Source organism: Neofelis nebulosa, chromosome 5 (assembly GCF_028018385.1).
Source record: "Neofelis nebulosa isolate mNeoNeb1 chromosome 5, mNeoNeb1.pri, whole genome shotgun sequence".
Taxonomy (NCBI): Eukaryota; Metazoa; Chordata; class Mammalia; order Carnivora; family Felidae; genus Neofelis; species Neofelis nebulosa.
In genome coordinates this window covers 79,164,002-79,179,642 of record NC_080786.1, presented here as the reverse complement: position 1 = coordinate 79,179,642, position 15,641 = coordinate 79,164,002, and the positions used below count along the sequence as shown (strand labels likewise).

At 47.7% G+C, this 15,641-nt stretch overlaps 1 long non-coding RNA gene across 1 annotated transcript; it reads right to left on the bottom strand.

Annotated features, from left to right (window-relative positions):
* Nucleotides 1-1,357: 1,357 nt before the first annotated feature.
* LOC131512313 (uncharacterized) lies at nt 1,358-11,912 on the bottom strand. Its single transcript, XR_009262082.1, has 3 exons — nt 10,868-11,912; nt 2,410-4,565; nt 1,358-1,946 (listed from the first exon to the last, which is right to left on the bottom strand). It is a non-coding gene; the product is annotated as an uncharacterized LOC131512313 (long non-coding RNA).
* Between the last annotated feature and the right edge of the window lie 3,729 nt (nt 11,913-15,641).

Genomic DNA, 15,641 nt, shown 5'->3' with positions numbered 1-15,641 from the left:
TAATAATAACTCTTGAGAACTATCGAAGGCCAATTATGGACCAGGCATTGAGAATTCTTATCACTGGAAATTGTTTCAGTTCAGACAGGCTAATGTAATGACTCAGCCCCAAACACATTTATTTCTTGTTCTCTAACAGCGGCTACAACCCACAAGCACAAGGTCCCAAGGTGAGACTTTCTGGCATGTGGAGCACAGAGCAAAGGCCAGTGTGGTGGGGATGCTGTGAGTGAAGGGGGGAACTGTAGAGAGTGAGAGCAGAGAAGTTAAGGAAGGGCCAGCTTATGGAGGGTCTCAGGAGCCAGGTAAAGAATTTGCATTTTAAACGATAATTATGATTCGAGATTCGTGATGATCAATGCAGAAAGGAGGTGTCTTGGGCTTATTCATCTTCAAATCCATTAATTCACCGACTGCTCTTCCCCAGCTCCCCTCTGTACTACAGGAGGGCTGACCTCTGCATATCCGAAGGCCCCTCGCCAGCTAGCTTCTGTCTGGAAGCAGCCAACGGGAGGCCTGGACAGGAAATCAGAGGGCAGGAGAAAGGGAGAAAGCAAGGTGTCTCTCTCTCTCCCTTTCTGCCTCAGGAGCTCCTGCTGGATAGGTGCACCATGATCCAGCTTCCACCTGGTGACCTTGACCTCTGCACTCTGGTAATATGGCCTCTTCTCTATATCCCTCTAGCCCAGCCTAGTAGCAACCTCTGCTATTGCTAACAGCCGTACTGACTTTTTCACTTCTGCTATCACCTACATAGTCAGTGATCTGCGTTGGATTCTCTGTGTTTAGACTCTTACAGTGGCTTCAGTTTCCCTGCAGGACTCTGATGACGGATACAAGGTACAAACCACATGCTGTGGGAATGTTCCCTTGGCATCTGGTACCAGGCCTGGCACATGGCAAGTCCACAGTGACTGTCTGGTTTCCTACTGCTACGTAACAACACAAATATTACAGTTCTAGAGGTCGGAAGTCCGAATAGACCTCCCTGGGTTAACACCAAGGAAGTTCTAGGAAAGAATCCAGTTTCTTGTCGTTTCCAGATTTTTCTGCCTGTATTCCTTGGTTCACGGCCCCTTACTGCATCTTCATAGGCGGCAGTTGGAAAATCAAGTCTTTCTCCTGATGTCACTCTTCTGGGTCTGACACTTCTACCTCCCTCCTCCCCATTTGGAGACCTTTGCGATAATATTGTGGCCACCATATTGTGGATAGTCTCTCTATTTTTGAGACTACTGTGGAGAGTCTATTTTTTAAGGTCTGCTGATCAGCAAGATGTATTCCATCTGCGACTTTAGCCAACCCTCCCCACCTCCACCCCCCGCCCCTTGCCATGTAATATAGCATAGTCACAGGGTCTGGGTATTAGGGTGATGGTGTCTTTGAGGAGCCATTATTCCACCTGCTGCAGTGATTAAGCAAAGTCAGAGCATGGGGAGGGAGGTTATGGAGGCTTGCTAAAGGGGACAGTAGCTTGGTGCCTTAGACCTCACGCAGTGAGAACTTAAGGCCCACGCACTGAATTAAACACAGAGACCGCAGGGCTCCGGGGAGAACATTTGGGTCCTCTGGTTCAGAGGGCATCTCCAGAGATGCTTGAAGCATGGCTCGTTGTTGGAAACCCCTCAGTGTGCTCTTGCCTGTCACGCTTGGGATGCGATGCTGGGACGCAGCCATTGTTCGTCTCTCACCCAGGATGGCACGTAGGTTTCTTGTTTTCCCAGAGAAAGGTTCATTTCAGAGAGGGGAGTGGGTGAAGGCAAACTGTTGGCTGCAGCACGTGAGGCCCAGCAGTTCCAATTCGGGGACAACTGGAGTTGATGCAGGCGTTCCATCCAAATGTAATCAAACGCCTCCTGTTGCCAGACGACGTGTTATTCAGTGGGGGGTTGGCGGGGGGCGTGTTGTGAATCGGAGATGCCTTCTGTAACTTTCTCAGATGGGTTCTGGGAGGAGAGGAAGGAGAGCAGAGAGAAATTCACTTCACTGGTAAATAAACTTCCAAACTGTAGCCCGATTCCTGAAAAACTCTGGAAACTGCCTACGGGGAAGAAGATCCACAATGAGGTGGTGGGCGTGCTTGCTCAGAGTGGGAGGATTTGTGACAACATAAGCCCATGGGGCAGCACACAGCACCAGATCTCAAGGAAAATCCGGGGAGCCGTTGCCCCACTCCCCTGCGTGTGGGGTGGGGAGGTGAGCTTGCAGGGGACAAAGTTTGGGTAAGTATAGAACGGCTTCCTCTATTTTGAGCTAGATTTTGTGGAAATGACTTTCTTTCAACTGCTTCACTGGAACTAGAATTCCCCCACCCACTCTTCCCACACCTCGAAGCCCAGCACCCTCGGGCAGAACAAAGCGTGAGGGAAGTCCTTGCCAGGTCTGGTCTGGGGAGGAGGAGAGGCCTACCTTTCGGAACGCGGGCCTGCCGTTCACGTCTTAGCTGCGACAACCCAACACACACAGACTCTGATTTCAAGTTCTCCGTTTTTTAGACCACTATGGGCTCCTGGCAACATCTCAGGAAATCTTTGGGACAGGGGCCTGTTGAAGGATTGTATCTCGGTTGAGTACCTCCAACCACATTTGTCAGCTAAGAATAGTCTTTGGGAAGAGTGGCACTATCTGCTTCCGGTTGTGTAACTGACATAGAGGCGGTAACATTTTATCATTTATCAGCACAGACACGCTACAATAGGGACATACTTCGTACTTACAGACAATTTTTGGTTTCTGAGGACCTCGAAGGATTGAGGACTGACTATTAACCCACTCAAAACAACTGTTCAGAGGTAGGCAGAGGACTCCTCGGGAAGGATCTATGAGGGACCTGGGAGAAAACGGTGGGCAGAAGGCAGGAGTAGGAGAGAGCCTTTTCACTCCCGGCTCTTTGTGACTTTTGAGCTTTGTACTTTCTGCGTGTGTTATTTATTCAAAAAGAATAAATAAAACATATTGTGAGACACACAGGATCAGCCTGATCTCAGCTGTGTCAAATCAGACAGGTGCGAGAGAACTGTCATGAAATTTTGTAGTACTGTGACTGTTTCTCTTCCCTGTACCTTTGGATCTTTTCTACATCTTCCTCAATGAACAGTAACAACAGGGTTTTTCAATGATTTCCACATGCCACTGCTACGCCACATTAATCTATGGATCGGGCTCAAGCTGATAAGGTAGGCGCCCCCCATATGCCTTTTCCATTTTCCATTGCTTTCCAGTTGGCCAGCGAGTGGGCTACGTTTTAGGTCTGATTCGTGGATCCCTTGTTGTTCACTCGGTCATAGCGAAACATCGTGTGCACATCACCCTTCGTGACGGCTGGGTTTCGGTTCAGGTAACCTCCCTGTTATCACTGTCATCTCTGCCGCCATTCAGCACCATCACCACTATCAGCCAGCTCTTCTCAGATCAGTGGAACAGGCATGCTTCAGCACTTGCAACCCTCGGCCATGTGCCATGACGGGCGCGGAGGTGACACTGAGCCGTTTCCTCCCCCTAAGGTAGTCCGCCTTAGGGAAGAGAGAGTGTGTGTGGAGTTAGCTTTGATAGGAACCAGAACGTGGTGAGGGCTTTGAGAGGCCCCGCGGTGTGTCCGACTGTGGGGCAGGAGAAGGAGGGAACGCGTTGCTGCAGGGGCGAAACGTGCCTTCGTTGTGTCCGTCTCTCTCTGGTCTTTACCGCAGTCTGCAGTGTGTCACGTCCTCGCCTCGGTCCTTTTTCTTGCCTAGTGTGGCCCAGTGAGCTCCACAGCGCGATAGAGTTATGAACAAAGTGCTATGCAGCTCGGAGGAAGCTGAGATGAACTCCGTTCTAGAGGCAGAATTTATAGAACAGGTAGCATTGGAGCAGACTCGAGGGACCGATGTCATTTAGGTAGCAGAGACACAAGGAGGAGCGACTTAATAGAAAGAGTGGGGCAAAGGGGTGTGGGGATGCTGTGTGGGGGTGCACTTGTCTGAACCTTAGATTCCACATCTGCAACGGGAAGGGGATCACACAGCCGAGGTCAGAGGTCAGTCATGTAGCACGTCGAATGTACCGCTAGCATTTGCCCAGCACCCACTGGGTGCCCCCAGCCTTGCGGCTAGCAGAGAGCAGAGGAGGAACACACACTCGGTGCTCAACAGGGAATGCCCTTAGCCGCTATTCTGCACCACCCTCAAAGGATGAAGAAGTGGTCCATAAACCAAAGCATTTACAAGCGGAGTTGTATCATCCCTTCCAACTTGGACCCTAGAGGTCTCTGATCCGAAATTCGAGATCATTTCTGAGCCAATTAGGCATCCTGGACAGCCATCGGCCAGTTGACCTGGTACTTTGGCTGCTTTGGGAGGATGCTGCTCTAGGCGTGAGCTTTCCCACAGCTGGAGAGGACCGTCAAACCCTGGACCAGGCGTGATTTGGCTTTGGCAAGACGCATTGGGAGGGCTGTCCACTCTTGGCCTGATTGTGACCGGAGCTCCCGCTCTGAGGAACCAGCTACCGCTCAGAGGGCCCTCTTGGTCCTGAAGTCCTTAGTTGCTGAAGACACAAGTCACCTGGGCATCTTCCACGTTGGTAGCCTGGTTGAAGAAAGAACAAGCGTGGGCCCAGTTACTTCTGGGTATGTGAATGGCCAGATGGCACATTCTCACCGGGGCCTGATAGCATGCTATCTTTTTTGAGAAGGTCTTTCATTTTTACCAGACAAATGCTAACTCATGGCCTGGTAGAAATCAAGCCTGGAAGCTATGGCAGTATTCCTTGAGAATTGCTCTCCATTATTTGTTTTCACTACTGCTGTGGTGGTGCCTGCAAGGTTACCATTACTGCTTTGGACAGAAAAGTTATCCAGGAAGAAAGTGATTTTTCGGTGCTTCCTCAGTTAAAAAAACATCTTTAGAACGACATACATATTTGTCTTGTGCTTTTAGCCCACAGAGCTTTCACGTGCATTACGTTTAGTCCTCTGAACCCCCTTTTCCATGGTGTGGAGAGGTGGGGAGGTTAGTGGAAGATTCATAGAGGAGAGGTATCATTTCCTTGGAACCCATTAGGACACTGAGGCTCAGAGAAGTTAAGCAGTTTGTTGGAAGTCACACAGGCAGTCAGTGATAATGCAGAAACACAGATGCCAAGTTCCTGCTTCCAGACTACACGCGCTTTTGACTTTCCTTAGGCCCCAGGGATACCCCATCCCTAGGTTCTTAGGAGAGAAGGGGCTCCTGGGTGGCTCAATCAGTTGAGCATCCACCTTGGGCTCAGGTCATGATCTCAGGGCTCGTGAGTTTGAGCCCCGCGTCGGGCTCTGTGCTGACAGCTCAGAGCCTGGAGCCTGCACTCTGTTTCTCTCTCTTTCTCTCTCTCAAAATAAGAAATAAGCACTAAAATTTTTTTTTAAGAAGTGGAGGGAGGCTCTGTGTCTGCTCTCCACACCCTCCCACTCCATCCCCAGCTACATTATTCTAAGGACTCCATCAGTTTGAGTTGGGAATGCAACTCAGGGGCTATGGTTCCCAACAGAGGGTCATTTTGCCTGCAAGGAACGGTTGGCAGTGTCTGTAGACGTTTTGGGGTTGCCACTGCTGGGGAGAGGGAAGTGCATGCTACTGGCATCAGTGAGTAGAGACCAGAGACAATGCAAACCATCCTACCATGCACAGGACAGCCTCTAAAGCAAAGAAGTATTAAGCCCCAAATGTTAACTGTGCCAAGGTCGGTAAGCCTTGGGTTAGAGTAAAGGCAAAAACCCTCAATTCCCAGATTCCCAAGTACATGGAGAACTTTCCAGAAATGTCTCCTTTTTAAAATTTTTTTTTAATGTTTATTTATTTTTGAGACAGAGAGAGACAGCATGGATGGGGGAGGGGCAGAGAGAGAGGGAGACACAGAATCTGAAGCGGGCTCCAGGCTCCGAGCTGTCAGCACAGAGCCTGACGCGGGGCTCGAACTCACGGACCGTGAGATCATGACCTGAGCCGAAGTCGGATGCTTAACCGACTGAGCCACCCAGGCACCCCGAGAAATGTCTCCTTTTAAAAAACAACTCCAGGTGTTTGCATGTTTTTTCCTCCTACAATAATGAAGATCTGCCAAATATGTCAGAATTGAAAGAGGAAACTGAGGCCCAGACGGCCCAGGATCACCCAGCTACTATGTGGCGGAGAAGAAACAGGCTCGTCCGGCCCCAAGTCGAATGCATTTTCTACTTGATCATGCTAAATTCCCCACTCAGTCGCTCCGCTTTAAGCCATTTTCTGACTCACTGATTCAACAAATGTTGTGATCTGAATGTGCTCACTGACACAGACCTGCCCACAGCTTATTCTAATAGAAAACAGTACAATGTGGGAAGAACCTCATAGACTCTGCCTCAGTTCCCTTTGTGTCTTCAGACCCAGGCCCCTTGCACAGCTGTTGGGTGGAGGGGCTTTTCCTGTCTCCTTAGGAGACAGAAGGTCAAAGCTGGAAATGAAACTGACATGCCACCCCAGGCGTCAGGTTTCCCTGCAGGAGGCACATTACTGAAAATACCTAAGTTTCTTGGAACTGAAACATTTTTTTCATATTTGATTTTTCATAGCTCGTTCTGTTGCTTTAATGTTTGTTTTTTACTCAGTCAGTCAGTGAAACTGGGTTGGTCAGTGAAATTTCTAGCGCCTGGAGGTTTCACTTTCAGGGTCTGAAAGCTTGGGTTTAGACTTCTCAAGCCTTCACAAAGGCCGTTAAGGTTTACAGCATTCTAGCCAAGAGTGAGTGTAAAATGATATGAACACAGAAAACGCTTGGATAGTATTTATTGATACAAAATATTTGGTTAATGATACAAAATATTTAACTGATACAAAATATGTATTCAACGCGTGTTCTGTATGAGACTCCGCCAAGGGCAGTAGAAGTATAGCCCCAAGCACGACGACCGGGACATTTCCTTCCCTCAATTGCCTATAGTCTGGTGGGGGAAGTGAGTCCGTATATAGCTCACATCTTTTCCCCTCAAACACCCTTTATTCACTTTTATCAGGGAGTTAACGCAAATCTTATTGCCTTACTAGAATGCTCTTACTTTTTTTTTTTTTCTTTGTCAACCTTCTATTCAGTCTTCAAGGGCAGTATCAGATGCCAACTCATTAAAAAAAAAAAAAGAGAGAGAACTCTTAGAAATCTCCCTAGGGAATCAGGATATGCTCGTTAAGTATACCTTCCACTTCTCCTTTAAATGGCTGTAAAACCCATCGACACTTATTGTGCCCCCTTGTAGAGAGGCAGTGTAGGCTGGTTGTTGTGAGGTGCCTGTGTCCAAATCTAAATTGTATTACGTACCTGCTGATGCCTTGGGCAGATTACTCAGCATCTCTCTGAGCCCCGTTTCCTGGTCTGTTGTGAGGATGAAATGTCATAGAGCCTGTGCGGTACCCGGCATGTGACGACTGCTCAGTACAGAGTGAGCCTCAGTACAGTACGGTACAGGCTGTGTGATCTGTGCTACAAAGGATCCCAGCACCCATGGGACGTGGGCACCTCTTCCCAGGAGCTCATAACGTAGGAAGTACCCAGGAAGGTTCACAAAAATCTCTGCAGAAGATGGGCCACCCATGCGTTAGAGCATTTGCTGTAAGGAATATTTGAAAGGTAAAAATTAATTCTGAATGAGTAGGCCTGATTCTCTGCAGGTTCTTGGAAAAAGCAGAATTTCAAGTAGGCCTTAAGCAGAGGATAGGCAAATCCCTGGAGGCAGGGAAACAAGGGAGAGAAAGGGTAGGGTCTTCTCAGAAGAGGGACTGGCTTACCCAAAGGCAGTGAATGTGAAAGTACTGGGTGTGGTCAAGCTACCGTGTGTCACTAAGGGAGAATATTCTAGAGGTCGGGTAGGAGGAAGGGGGTTTGGGATTGAGATGGGACCCAATATGGGCTGATTAGCAGAGTCAATTGGAAAGATAGATCCAGACTCTAAAGGGCTTTAAATACCCAACATCAAGGTTTAGACTTCCCCCTGAAGGCAAAAGAGAGCCACCCAAGGTTTGTGACTTAGAAAGACAGCTTGAGTTGATTAGATCCCTGCCATCAGGAGCTCAGTCTGGTTAACAAGAGAGAGTAGAGAATGAATGATAAAAGGATTTGATGACTGGGATGCTAGAAGCAAAAAAAAGTGCTGTGTGATGCATGGAAGAGGGAACAACTGGGAAGGAAGCCCTTACCAGAAGAAGCAAAGAAATCTAACCCTCTGAGCACTCCTCCACCATGGCAGCCGGGCATCATGTTGTCCTCAACCTTCGATTTTGTCTGCCTTCCTCTCCCGGTTGTGAGCTCCTTAAGGGTTCAGATACAGTGTCTACATTCAACAAACTTTCAAAAGATGTTGATTAAAATGAAAGATTGGAGATAACTATAAGCACAGAATGTAGAGTGGATTGGGAAGGAAGAGTCTGGAGGCTGGGAAATCACTTAGGAAGTCTTGGAGAAGCTCAAGTGAGAGCTGGGAAGGCTGGAAGAGAATCAGCGGACCGGGCATGGAAAGAACGGGATGGTCCAGAGAGATACAGAGAAAGAATAAACACTTGGGACTGGTTGGAGGTGAAGTGGATGAGAGAGTAAGAGGGTTAGAATTTATACAAGATATTGACTCTGAGTGCTTGGAAGGGGGATGATGCCATCAGTCTACAACCCAAAGCAGAAGACTTGAATTGCATGGCCATAGCACAAGTAGGAATCAAGTAGGTATTTATGGAAAGGATGGATGGATGGATGGATGGATGGATGGGCCTTCAACACTAATTAGGGAATTATGGACTCCTTTATTACTGGAGCTAAAGGGGAGCTTACATATCATTCTATAAATGAGTGAAATGAGGTAAGATGGGGGAAGTGACTGCTTTTGATCACATAGCTACTAGGTGATAAATTTAGGGCATGGAATTAAATCTCTGGATGCCTAGGCTAGTGTTCTTTCCAGTATGTTATATGGTTATTTTCTTCAATTCTTAAAAAGAATTTCAGAGGAAATGGTATGCATGAATATCATATACCACTTGTAATTTTTTTTTTAAACTAAAAGCTACATTGGAATTTCATTTCCGTTTCGCTGATTAAAATAGGAATTCTGAAAGTCATACATATTGATTGAAGAGTCCTCAGCTTTGGGGCCAAATCCTCCCAGTGGCTGTTACCTTCTATAATCCCATTTCCCCAGACATTGGTCTCTGGCCCATCCCAGATGCACAACTTGTAGCTTAAGAATGGGGAACATGCCTTGGTGAATGTCTGCAGCAGAGGGGCCATTTGGAGGGAAGGCTTGAGAATACCGTTATCTCTTTGCAAAGGTGAAATGGACTTTTAGATAAATAGCCACATGGTGATTTAATCAACCAACATGAAGCATTGGCTCTAAAGCAAAGGGACTGGCTTCCTCAAACCACGCCCAAAATCAGTTCCGTTACTTTTCCCCACTTTGTATGTATTGAGTGCCTCATGCGTGCCTCCTTAGCCCACTAGCTGTCATGGTGGAAGAGATGATCGAAGAAGTTTAAGATATGATTCCTCCTTAAAGGGGCCGCATCCTAATTGAGGAGAGGAGACTCACATGGGAAAAAAAAAAATCACATGGTAATTTATGGTGTAACAATAAGTGCCTCTTTCTTGGTAACTTGCAGGCATTAAGCAACTAATAGAGAGAGTCTCAAACTCAGAAGTTTATCCCTTCAAATTCCCTTTAGGTATTTAAGTGTGACCACCGCATCCCGGCCCATAGGTGGTCACCATCTGACGTCAGAGAACGTACCTCTTGTCCTCCAGGGACAGTGTTACGGTGGACAATGAATCAGCTAATCACATTTCGTGTGAAGAGGTAGGCACAGTGCTGGGGACACAGAAAGAAGGGGCATTTCGCCCAGTCTGGGCAGAGCCACCTGGAGCCTCCTTGCCTCTGTTCTCTCTCCTCTCCAGTTCTCTTCCACACCGAACCTGCTGTTAAAGCTTCTGATAAATCGCCATCGTGGCAGTATGCTTCAATGATAGCAACAACTGGCATTTAGTGAGCACCTACACTGTGCCGGGCACTGTTCCTTAATATTTCACACGCGTTTCCTTGCATGGTGACGTCAGAGCCGAAATCTCGGCGCCAGCATTGCCGATACCTATGCGTGTATTATTAGACAGCTGCCAGTTCTCCCTGTGGCATCTCTTCACCCACCAAGCGATGAGGCAGTTCCAGGGCAGGAGAGCGAGTGCAGAAGAGGCACTCCATTCCACGGTTTGTTGGAGTGTCAACTTAGTACAACCTTCTTTTTAAGAGGAATGAGGTAATTCCTAGTAAGATGTAAAATGTGCGGGCTCTGACTTAGCAACCTGACCTCTAGGAGTCCATCCTATGGACATAATGGCAAGAGTACAGAAGGGTTCACGTGCAAGGATGTTTGCAGAGGCATCACTTGTAAAGGCAAAAAGGTTGCATCATCCTAAATGTCTATGAACACGAAAAATAGTTGAAAACTTGTGGTATATCTAGTCTGCGGACGAGACCGCGTATGAGGTATGAAGTTGGAAACTTTTTCACAATATATTTTTAAATACAAAACAGATCAATATGTAAAGCATAATTTCTCTTCTATAAATACGTGTGTGAGTATATGTATATATATATATACACACACGTACATATATATGTAGAAGGAGATATATTTGATTTAACTGAGGAAAATATCTTGACTGATAAATGTTAACAGATGAAATGAGGAAACTTTCACTTCGTTATGTAATTAAAAAAAAAAAAAAAAACTCCATGAGAGAAATTTTAACTTTTTGGTGCCTTTAGAACTTTTCAAGTTTAAACGAACACCTGCCTACCGAGGAAGCAGGATAGAAGGCTCTAATGTTCTCTGATACATACCAGTGCCTGGAGGAGGCCCAGCAGGGCCGGTGGACTATGCCAGGGGCCATCTGGAGGGGTGGATGAGGACTTGAGATAGGAGGGAAGGCTCCGAAGAAGACAGAAGACCGGTCACCACACGAGGTAAAGCAGTCAGTATCTTAAGAGGAGAGGAACAGCGTACGTAGGTCAAAAAGATTTGAGTTGCTGTCACATCCTCTCCCTCTACTTCATACACATACACATACAAAGCTAAAAATAAAAATACAATGAGGGGCTCCCAGCTGCTCAGCCGGTTGAGTGTCCGACTTCGGCTCAGGTCACGATCTCACAGCTCGTGAGTTCGAGCCCTGCGCGTGGCTCTGTACTGACAGCTCGGGGCCTGGAGCCTGCTTTGGATTCTGGGTCTCCCTCTCTCTCTCTGCCCCTAACCCACTGGCATCCTGTCTCTGTCTGTCTCAAAAATAAATAAACATTAAAAAGAAATACAATGAGAAAAAGATTTGTATCACCTCCAAGCTCCCTCCTGACTAACTGTCTCTGTGCCTTTATGTTTGTCTGTCCTTATCTGGGCCCTCTTGCATCCCAGCCTTATTTCCTCCAGGCCTGCGTGTCAGCTCCCATTCATCTTCCCGATGAGCCTGAAGCACAGATATACCACCTTTCCACTCTTACCTGTGCTTCTCATGACCTAGGATCCCTCCACTTTCTCTGCCTGCCCGGCAATCCTACCCAACCTTTGACGCTGTGCTCAAATGTGCCCTTCCTGGAAAACTTGCTTGTCCTTTAAACGGAATCAGTCACGCCCCCCCTCCCCCCCACAGCTAAGATCTGTGGGAACATTCTGCTCCAGAAGCCTCTTGTTCCACTCACAAATATGCTCCAGGATCATTCCATCCGTTGGATGTACCGGGCCCTGCTGGCCCCCAGAGGGGCCTCAAAGTCAGTTCAGATTCCCAGTGGCCGGTTTCCCCAGGCCAAGGGGCATGGTCGACCTGGGTGTGGGGCTGGGCCTGGCAGATTGGGCATAGCTGGGCCGGTGGAGGTGACATCGGCACGGGGAGAGGGTTTTCTGAGTACAAGGCTGATTCTTCCCTGCAGCTGACGGCCCTTTAATGGCTAGTGGTCACGTGAAAGCCCTTGGTCTGGCCTGGCTGGGCACTGAGAACTGAGAGTGCCAGGCTTGGCACAGGAGAGCCCCACCCAGGTTAATTGATCTGTCCTGTCCTCCCACAGGCCTTGGGCAAGAGTCAGCACATTTTCCTCTGTGTACAGATCGTCCCTGTGCCAGGCTCACAAAAGAAAGTCTGAGCTGAGCAGGTTGGGCCTGCATTCAGCTGCCCGTACCTTGTGTGTGTACCCACACTCCCTCACTGCTTCCCTGCTTCTCTTTCCTTCCCCCAGTTTGTCTCTCATTTCCAATTTAGTTCTGATTTTCTCTCTGGACGTCTGTGCCTTTCTCTTTTCCTCTTTTTCTCCTTTCCTGCCTCTCTCCCTCCTTCTTTCCTTCCTTCTTTCCTTCCCTCCTCCCTTCCTTCCTCCCTTCCTTCCTCCTTCCTTCCCTCCTTCCATTCCCTCCTTGATTTGTTCTCTTTTTTATATCTCTGTCTCTCATTCCCCCACCTTCAGGCCAGGCTCTTTCTCTCTCCCCTGTCCAAAAGGACTTCCTCTCGCTCCCTATCCCCATGCCAACTCTTCTTTCAACAACTTTTGAGAAGCCTCCCCTTTGCTCTCCTGCCTGCACTGTTGGACAGAAGTCAAATAACTCTTTGTATTATCTCCCTCTCCTTCTCCTCGTCCAAGCTCTGAGCAAAGAGGCCATACAGTCTCCCACTCTATCCAAAATTGTTTCAGGTACCACGCCTGCACTGAACCCTTGCCAGCATCCCGTCCCAAAGGCCAGGTTGACCAATGCTGATGCACAGAAAACACTCAGGCTCCTGGCCAAAGCCAGTGGGGGGTTGGTTCTGGTATTCCCTCATGCTGAGACTGGCAAACCCAAGTTTAGGAGTCGACTTCTTGCTTTTTCACCCCATCCCATAAGCCTGGGCAGGATCCCTCTTGTATACTCTGATCACACATGAGTGGTCATGGCTGAGCACTGAGTTTGCAACCATAGAGACATAAGGGGGGATCCAATGCATCCAAGACAGATCTTCCCATTCTCTGACCTTTCCTGGTTCCCCGTTAAGGAGAAAATGGAGGCCACCACTAAGCCTATCATCACTCGAGGGGCCTTCTAGGACACAATCTGGATACAGATGAAGTGCCTCTTTATTCAATAAACAACTGAGCAGAATTTCTGGGCTTGGATATCGGGATACTAAAGATGTTCCCAGTTCTCAAATAGCTATAGCTTAACAGAGGAGATGGGCCTGTACACAGGGAACTTAGACAAGCTTGAGGTAATTGCTAAGGAAAGTATGGATGAGGTGTTGGAATATAGACTGACTGGCAGATGGGAAGATACACAAGAAGGAGATATTTAAGCTCTTACATTTTGAAAAAAAAAAAAGTAGGTGCAAGCTGGTCAGTGGGGACTAGTATTAGTCACAAGGGGAAAAAATAACTTGGGAAAAGAAAGTATGAAAAAATGAGTGAACCCCTAACAAAAACGAATGGTCAAAGATTTAGTCCACTCCCTGCCTCCCCTCCACTACAAAACTCTACTGATATTTGTATCTGAAGTGGATGTAAATTCGTCAAGCCCTCAACCCCGATTCCAGGTCAGGCGTCCCAAAGCTAGAGGAAGAAAGGCAAGGCAGAAAGAGGATTCAGACCCAAGAGGTTGAATGGCGGTTGTCTTTACCACGCCACTCTGCACAAATGCTTTCTCCTTTAGCCCTTAATTATTCCAAGGTCCCACCAACTTCAAGTGTGATGGTCATTTCTTAGATGGATAGCAGTTGGGTAGGTTCTGCTGTGCCTGCCAAGCAGAGCGTCTGTGTTCTCCATGGTAGTCCGGTGTTCCTAAAGCCACAGTCTTTGGGGGGAAGAAAGAATGGGGGAAGTTTCCACCCATTTTGTAAATGAGCGGCAGAAAAATACCTGCGTCCCATCCCCCATCCCCCACTCTTCCATTCACCACATCTTTCCAAGTAAGCGGATAGAAAGAGGAAGACGGAAGACGCGGGTTATGTCTTTAAAAGGGAGAACCGGGAGCCAGCTGCCAGTGTGTTTTACTTCACCAAACATCCCTCCGTCTCTGCCTCAGTGACTCGAGGGCTCCACGGCCAGCTTGCCTCCCCATACTCACAACGGGTATTGGCAGTGAGGCACCATCCTTGACCGAGGCTTACCGTGTTCTAGAGTGCATGTCAAGGGCCTCTCCTGAATATGCCCTGGTCAGTCCCTGGGAACTGCTGCCTTCTTCAGGATGGGACACTGAGGCTTTCTCCAACAGGCGGCTGTCCCACTAGCAAAGGTTAACTCTGCTTTGTGCAAGTGGGCTTCTGGGGGCAGATCTGCTGACAGTCTTGAGGCACAGCAAATCCCCTTCTCGTCCATGCAGAGGAGGCGGAGGTACGATGAAGAGGTAGGGCTGGGGAGGTGAAGCCCCACCTGTTTGTTTGTAAGCAGACACACAGCTCTCAGCGCCCACCAGGAAAACACGCACAAAGTCGCGGTTCTCGCTCCTAACCCCCCAGGAAAGAGCACTGATCCTCTAGCCGTGGAAGTAACCTGACAGAGATCAGGAAAGGTGAGTGGAAATCATGCTTGCGGAGATCTATATTAACACTAATTTTCCAGTAGGCACTGTGAACTCTCCTTTTCTATTTTTAAATGCTAATTGCTTCTGATTTTGTTTACGTGGGCGGAGCTAATAAGAACATTGGCTTCTTAACCATTGATCTTAATGTATCTGTTTTTGGACACTTGTGATTTATTTTTGCACCCATGCTCCAAATTAGTGCTAATTACTTTAAAGGATCAGGGTTTCTATTCCAAGAGGGATGACGACAGAATGTCAATTTGCAGTCTCTGAGCATAATGTCCCAATTATCAATGCATTCCAGACCAGAATGGACTTGGCATCTTCTCGAAGGGGTTGGCTGCACTTTTATCAGCCAGTGCCTGGACATAGCTTCATTGAAACTTGCTTTCTAGTAACTTGTGGGTATGCCTATACTTTCCTCTGTCTTGAAGGCCCTTTAGTGCCATATGAGTATCCAGATACCTGCCTTTCCATGTCCAGGTTGCATATTTCTCCCTCAGAGCCTTCTTTGATCTCTGGCTGAAAATAAATGTCACCTCCTATGCAAGTTCCAGAGCTTTGCTGATCCCTTTCTCAAAAAACTTAACACTTTGACATTGAACCAACATTATTTAGTCACCTTCTTATATCCTCTCTGCAATATAAGCCTCTTAGTGTTATCTGAGTTATCTTTGTCCCCACTGCATGCAGAAGCTTCTGCTAGGCACAATAGATGCTCTGTGCATAGATGTAATTAAATTTTTCCTAATATTTTACCTTCTTCAGAAAAGTTTTGTTTTAAGTTTATTTATTTATTGAGAGAGAGAGGCGGGGAGGAGGGGGAGGAGAGGGGCAGAGAGAGAGGGAAAGAGAAAATCCCAAGCAGACCCCATGCTGTCAGCACAGAGCCTGACATGGGGCCCGATCCCACGAACCGTGAGATCATGACCTCAACCAAAATCAAGTGTCAGACGCTCAACCGACTTAGTCACCCAGGTGCCCCTCCAGCAAAGTTTTAAAGTAGGTTTAGATCAATATGTGTAAAACAGAGGGATGAATACATCTGCACACACACAAACAAAATGACTAAAGTCTATAAGG